This window comes from Anguilla anguilla, chromosome 1, assembly GCF_013347855.1.
Source record: "Anguilla anguilla isolate fAngAng1 chromosome 1, fAngAng1.pri, whole genome shotgun sequence".
Taxonomy (NCBI): Eukaryota; Metazoa; Chordata; class Actinopteri; order Anguilliformes; family Anguillidae; genus Anguilla; species Anguilla anguilla.
The window spans coordinates 43,165,760-43,173,964 of record NC_049201.1 but is presented as its reverse complement, the minus strand read 5'-3'; the positions used below and the strand labels follow the sequence as shown (position 1 = coordinate 43,173,964).

The 8,205-nt window shown below is 36.7% G+C and overlaps 1 long non-coding RNA gene across 1 annotated transcript; it reads right to left on the bottom strand.

The window, feature by feature from the left end:
* Positions 1–275: 275 nt before the first annotated feature.
* LOC118214955 lies at positions 276–2,049 on the bottom strand. The gene is made up of 4 exons (XR_004762731.1): positions 1,840–2,049; positions 1,648–1,742; positions 1,433–1,483; positions 276–1,129 (listed from the first exon to the last, which is right to left on the bottom strand). It is a non-coding gene; the product is annotated as an uncharacterized LOC118214955 (long non-coding RNA).
* Positions 2,050–8,205: the final 6,156 nt, after the last annotated feature.

The window sequence follows — 8,205 nt, the reverse complement described above, 5'->3', positions numbered from 1 at the left end:
TGGTAGCAGTAAAAGACGCTGTTCTCATTACTCTGGTTTTATTATTTTTTACATGAACGGATGGTGTGAAGACAGTAGTAGACAGAGCGCGCCAGGTTACAGTTGGCTAACCACGATGTACTGTATGTCTTGTGATTTCAGGTGAGCGACGACGTCTAAATGTGCACAAAAGTGATATTGCATTAGTACAGTGGATGTATAAGAATGCTAGGACGTCAATGATGCTGGTAGTGTGTGTGTATGAGATTTCTAAATGTCACAGTAGCTTTGTCCATATTTTTTACAGTCTCTGGGCTCAACCCTACTACCCTTGGTTGGGAACCACTGTTAAGGATGTAGGCTACCCTGGTGTCACTAGAGCCACCATTGCAATACTTTGTTAACACCGTGTTGTACTTTTATAAAGCACTTGCAGTATTGCAGGTCATAATTAGTTTTATTTATGGAGTTGTATTCAATTTATTCCTAGGGCTCAATTTTGGATGGACTTCACAGACGCAGGACACTTTAATGGCAGCAATGAACACCAGTGTCTACTCAGATTCTGCTTTAGAAATATTCTGCAGAAAGATCTCAATGAATAAACCGATCTCTGGAACAAGCACAGGATTTGGCCCTCAAGACTTGCATCATGTCCTGGGGGAATACCAAATGAACTCTACCACTTACCTCATAGGTAATCCATGTTAATTCAGAATGTACCTACTGTCAGTGAAGAGACTTGCACATTTTGATTAAAATTTTACATTTCTATTTACTCATTTGCATTACCATCTAGAAAGTAATACATTTTGATCATTTTTCAATGCTTTGGGATTAACCATCTCTGTGGTTGTTTACATTTTACTTTTAACTCCTGGGTTTTTCAATAAAGAATGACCAATGCTTTATTAGGCTATGCCTATGCCCATTCTTTAAAATACTGGACACGCAGAAAGTAGAATGTGATTACAAATATAGCTGTCTATAATCTATGAAACTACATTAGGCCTATATACAAATGAGTAGCCTAATACACACATAAAAGGCAATCCCATGTAGTTTGAATTGGATTGTGACAAGTAATCTCTAGCAATATATTACTACCTCTGGTACTGCACTCCCTGGTGACGGTCCCCCAAGACGATTGCTGAGAAATAGGGCATAAATTATATTGTTTAACTCTCAAAACCAAAAATATATATCAAGATATCAGGACCAAGGAGCATACAGCAACATAACATTAGTATGCACTGTGTGTTCCAATAGCCAGATTTTCCACTACTGACATAGCTAAGTATCTACAAAAGTAACTAAAAGAACATCAAGGTACTTTAACAAGTAAGATTAAGTCCAAGGTGGATCTACAATCCAAATTAAGCACTAACAATATATGTATATATATATATATATGTATATATATATATATATATATATATATAAACGTGCTTACATTGTTCCTCTCACTTTTGGTATGGGGCTGCTTTCATTCTGGTTCCAATGGCTGAAAGTAGTAAAACCACAGTATAAATCACACCTTACACATTAAAACTGATGATTTTAATACAAAATGTTACTAATGTTTTCATATTAGTTTGAGAATATTTTGGAAAACCTGTTCATTCTCAAAATATCATCTAATTATGTTTAAAATAATATTACACTCACCAGTGTGTCAGCGAGATCAAACTCAGCTGTACGTCTGCTACTTCCAATCACAACCTCAGTGTCAGATTCTGAATGCTCTGACCCAAGTTCTCGATCTAGATGAACCACAAAACCAGACAACGTTAGATGCTTCTGTGTGTATATGAATAATTCTGTATTAAACAGAAAGCAGTAAGTTCTGGCAAAACTAACCTTCTTCCCGGTCCTTTTCATGGAATATAAAAAGTGTAATTTGTGCATGTGTCCGGCCTATTTCTGCTTTGTATTCTTTCGGCGTGAAAGGCTTTTGTGTCCCAGGGATGTTGATGACTTTTGATCCATCAGGATAAGGAAGGATGTAGGGTCCTCCTTCCATATCTTTATTGAAGTCCCTCATTTTTTTTCACAGCCAGTTTCAGGAGACTATCTGCTGTGAAACCAAAACATTGTTGCATACAGTGATGTTTTCATATTCAGACCGATCACGCACATTTGAAAGAACAAATTGCATCTCGTGCCCTTCTAACATCAAGTAATATTTATGATGGCTAAATTATTGTACTGTACTGAAATGGCTACCACCTATTCTAGCTGGTGGGCCTTTAGTAGATGTATTTTGGACTGCCTTAACTCTGTGGTTTTTCTTTGATATGTATTGCTCTCCAACAATTGACTTGGTATGAAATAAAATATTTTTCAAATTATATTCTCTGTTATCATTTACTGAGGAACTTGTTCTTGTACTCAGAAAGAAGGTTGGTTATTTTTTGTATCTCAGATTGCCGAAAACGAAAGCACGAGTGCACATAAATATCATCATACAAATCAAATGGGTAATCTATCCCAGAGAATTTAAATTAAATTAAGTTATGGCATAACTCTGAATTTACTATCAAACTAGCCTGCATTTGAACGTTATACTGGTGCAACAGGCTGCTCGGGTCTCCAACTACAGTCCTGGAGAGCTACATGTTACTGTATGTGCAGGCTTTTGACCAAACAACACCCTTGGGAACACACCGATTTCAGCTAACTTAGCTAGCTAACAGTTAATTATCTTGCGAATAGAATCGGATGTGCTAGGTTATGGTTGGAGAGAAAACCTCCAAGTGGGTAGCTCTCCAGGACCGGAATTAGAGACCGATGACAATGTATGCCTAACGTTATTTAGCCAAGTTAGATAGCTAGCTAGTTTGAATGTAGCCATCATAGATATAGAAATATGGCAGCCATAACTAGCTAGCTAGCTACATTATGTTAACCGTCCTTACCTGAAGGTGGTAAGTTCGTCATTTCATCATGCATGTTGCTGGTCTCCTTTAAAATCTGTAGGCCCTTGCCGCAAGAACGGTAAGTGTGGCAGTACACCGAACTGCTTTCCACAGTAATGGCAATATATATTTCCAATCTATTTCTCCTTTCTACCTATAAAGTGATGTAATTACTACATGGTGAAAACAAGATGTATAAAAATGCCCTTTAATAAAAGCTCTGGGTCTGTGCTGGGCTCTTCATTTGCTCAGCTCAGCTGAAGAGGCGCGCAAACTAGCTACTTCCGTTAGTCCCAGACTGACACACTGTGCGTCCAATCAGCGACGAGGAATACTTCAATTTCAATTCGTACGTTCCCTTTCCATTTTCAGTGAACTTGCTGGTGTGTGTTTTTTAATTTGCTGGTGTTTTCTGAACTTGCTGGTGTGTGTTTTCTGACTTTCTGTTGTTTTGCACTTCAGGGCCACTGTAAAATCTAGATAAAAATACCAGGAAATAAAAGCTGAAATTCGGATCTGTCATCGCATGTACATCTTTTGACCTCAAACTCAATTGTCTTCAGTGTATAGCAAAAACAAAGGAATTGACCTTGCTGTTCCTATACCTTTGGAGGGGACTGTATATGAGGTACATATTCTGAGACAGAGAATGCATGCATTTTGTGAAGGCAGTGCTAATCAGTTCCAAAGAAAGAACACTAGCTTGGGATGGATAATGCATAAAAGCAATATGGGATGATTTATAATGTATATATTTAATTTTCTGTTGGAGATTATTCTGCTTCCTAATTGTGCTCGATTTATATAATTCTATGAGCAACTCAAGCACCAATATTTAGCACCTGCTTTGCACAGGTCTAAACACTCTCTTGCGGATTTGAGGATTGTATGTTGGAGTAGGATGTGCTAATTTACAAGATGTGTAAAGACCCTAATTTACAAAATTCACTGCCAGTTAAGCAAGTTTAGCACAATATATTACCTTGTGAATAATTACATACAGTATGCATCAAGATAAAATCACTCACAGGTGAGAAATCTCTCAGACATGCATTAATCCATTACATTACCCAGTTATTAATTCCCATGCAGATGTATGGGGTCAGGTGGTAAAGCAACAAGAATTTTACAGAACTAAAAACAGAACAAAAAAACATGTTCACAATAAAGGTCTTTGTTAATGACAGTACTTTATGTAGAAGCAGCTTATATGAGTATGGGGCAATAGGGCTGTCAACATTTGCCAAAAATGTGGCTTGAATATCCCTTATAAAACACATACATTTGAATATATTCAAATATACACTAACATTTTACATGTTGACTTAAATGTCAGAATTTGACTAACCCTACAGCTGTGTTAATTGTGTGCTATGTCCAAGATGACAAACCAATGTAACAAGATACATAACTACCATAGGTAGTAAATATATTGCTATTAATAATCAGATGTTGACATACAGTAAGTGGTATGAGAGTAGGCATGCACGGCAAAATATTTAAATGCTTGGAAATTGTATGTCATAATGAAATGTGTATCTAGGAATAGATACAATATAATTTTCCCACATTTTAATCTTTATGTCGTGCATTATGCATAGATTACTTGCATACCACATATGTCAACCCCTGTTTATCATGCTTTTTCAAAAATAGCATTAAGCCACACAATTTTGAGAAATGTGACCAAAAATAATTTTTGATCCAGATGAATAATTTATAATAAAGTGCAATTAAATGTGAAAAGTATACTTTATTGGACCTTTTGGAGAGGGACCTAAAGTCAGCATAGTTTTAACATTATCCTCCCAAAACAATAGAACTCCCTCCCAAAACATTATAACTAGAAACAAAATAGGTAAAACCAATTTAAATGGTTAAGCCTGCAGGCTGTTTGCCAAAAACACCAGACAGTCCACTTGTGAAGAAGCCAGTGCCAATCTCCTTTGTATTCACTTAATTCACTATTCACTATATTCTCAGCAGATAAAAAGACATGTCTAATCACACCTGAGATGAAGTGAAAGTGCCGTGTCCATCAAACAGCATAGCTACGACCCGACCCAGTGACTTATGTTTTCAACAGAGGAGGCACAAAAATGTGAAATTTAATTCTGGTTTAACACAGCCCATGTTGAAAGGAAGATGGCTCAACAAAGACATGGCATTTTTAAAAATTTCATATTTGCATATTAATTTCCACCCTTTTTTTCAATACAAATGGCATTTCATTATCGAACCATTGTTTGACAGCACTATGGAGCAACTGATCTCACACCGGCACAGTACAAGCCTGCCAAAGACAGTAAGTAATCTGGGGTCAACTGAAATGCCCCCACCATGGCCATCTTGACCCAACCCCCACCCCCCCCCCCCCCCCCATCTCAATTCATCCCTCCAACAACTAAAATGCCTCCACCATTGGCATCTTGATTCATCCCTCCAACAACTGCAATATCTCCTCCATTGCCATCTCAACTCAAGCCCCCATCTGAAGTCCCCCCCCCCCGTTCCCAAAATTGTTTGGACATGACATGTTGCTTGTGACAAAATAATCCAATCCTACATACAATACCCCCCTAGCTCACTAGCTGGCTGAAGCCTACAACTAAAATCAAAGGCTTCAATAATATCCACAACAGTTATTTTGCATGGACATGTAAAATTTTTAATAACTGACTTATTTTAAATGAATAAATTTTGCATCATTATTTTGCATAATTTCATTTGGCGGTTAACTAAAGCTGCATAATTTCACTGCATTTTATTGAGACACTGGTAGAATATCAGATGCTTCTCAGTAATATTAGGATTCTAGTGTATATCTGGATTTTAAAGCATTAAAAGACAATATCAGTATAATGAATGGAACAGACATGAGCAACGAAACACTTTAGGAATGTGTGGGAACTACTTGAAGTTCATGTTTGTTATCTTGTTATCTTTTTGAGATCTGAAAATTCTGTGTGAAATTCTAAAAATGCAATTGCCCATTAATGTTTTATATGATGGTTTTATCAATTTACTTTTGCCACTGCTGTCATGCATCACCCAGTTGTTTGTACTGTGTTGTCATTCATTTGATTTTATTATGTAATTACTGGTGGCACGGTGGTGCAGTGGGTGTAATGGGTACCACTGTCGCCTCATCGCAAGAAGGTCCTGGGTGTGAACCGTGTCCGCGTGGGTTTCCTCCCGCAGTCCGAAGACATGCAGGTAGGTTAATTGGAGACTGTAAATTGCCCATAGGTATGAGTGTGGGAGTGTGAATGGTGTATGTGATAGATTGGCAGCCTGTCCAGGGTGTATTCCTGCCTCTCGCCCAATGCATGCTGTGATTTGGCTCCAGCACCCCCTGCGACTCTGACCAGGATAAGTGGGTATAGATAATGGATGGATGGATGTATTATGTAATTTACAATGCAATGCAATGCAAAATTTGATTTGTTATATCACCTCTAACAAAGTTTGTTCATGTCTTATATTAGAGTTTATTCTGTTACGGTTAAAATTACTCTGTTACAGTTGATTTTATGCATGGAGATTATGTTGCGTAAGCTATATTTTCATTTGTAAAATGTAGCATTTGATTTATTTGTTTTTGGAGGCACATATTTTAACTTTATTTTAATGATCTTGAATATTTTCCTATTTGTTGCATTGTGCAAAGCACTCTGCTGAAATACTGTTTTTAATACTAGATGTTTTCCCCTAGAAGTGATATGATTTTTATTTATTTTTTAAAGTGTTACATTTATGTTATCGGTAAAGCATGCTTTACTGTTGTGTCATTAGAATGTCATTTCACAGTGCTTTGCAGAACACTTCACTGCATTATGTATATGGAACTTAATTGGCTTTCTTTGTCACACATATGAACATTTCACCCACTGTCAGTGACAGACAAAAAAAAGTGTCTCATGCTAATTCTCCTGTGAATTCAACCTTTTGTTACATAGCTCAATTTATTCTAGCATATAAACCCAGGCAGGGAAACTCAGTGAATCTGTCCATTTACTTTCTCTTACTGCAGAAATGCATATTTAAATATGGAAGGTTCATATTTAATATTTGCTTGAGGGAACTTTAATTAAATCATCTAAGACTTAACTATTTAACAATATTAATTTGCTTTAGACAATCCCTAAATAAGGGCAGCAAAGTATATTTTACTTTGTATCACCCACTAATGCAGCTAGACATTTCCTGAAGCACCTTTGTAGTTCAATGGCATATTTTTCACTTGCAGAAGCAATATCATTATTTGTTAAAAGTCCCACTGTATACTGCATATTTTAGCCATAAAATTCTTGTAAACTATAATACTTTCCTGGAACATGTAAGAATCAAGACTATATTTAAAGACATAGTTCAAAATCCACTGGAGCAATAGAAATGATCAGACAAATGTGTTTTCTGCATGTTACTGTATAGCCTATCCTTATATGAAACTGACCAATGATTACAGTATTTCAGCCTATTAAATAAATACAATATATCTGCTGTACTGAAACCCATGAAATAAATTGAATGTCTGTTTGAACACATAAAACGCATAAAGGAAGACCACATTGAATTGTGGTGGAACGAAGAAAGACAACAATGCCTGTGTTGGACCTGCACAGATCATCTGATCCTGGCATTATGAGGATTGGTGTAGTTATCTATACGATCAGTGATTCTCTGTAGCTTTGCCCGTGGGTTACAGAGACATACCAAGGACATGCTCAGAGTCACTTCTCTCAGTGCTACACATTATTGTGTCTGGGGTAAGCTCTCTCCAGTAGGTTGACTGGCATATAGATCACAGAACCTTCAGTAAATTGAGCTGTAATAAAGTTGGGCCATAGTAAAACCAAGGGAATAGCAAAGGATACTCAATCTGGATGGAATGATAAAAAAAAAAAACTGGGCATCCATGTGAAAATCATAGCAGTGCAAAAACAAAAAGGTGTGGCAAGTGTACTGAGCAACCATACATCTATTTGAATGAATCAACTCAGTGAAATTAAAGTCAAGAAAAATTAGAAAGTTAGAAATTGTTATCAAGAAATGATATAAATATTATTACAAGGCATCTTTAAATTGCAGTGCATTGTTTTGGTCTGATTAGGGAAAAAGCAATTGCCTTATGGCAATAACAGCATTAAATGACAAATGCATTATATTTAAGCATTATACATCTTAAAACTACAATGTAGCTGTGGGTTGGTGTGTGTGTGTGTTGGGGGGATGTGGGGTGTCTAGTTACCCTACATTTAACCCGTGGCTGTTCATCCATCACAGTAGAGTTATTCATGATTTTTTA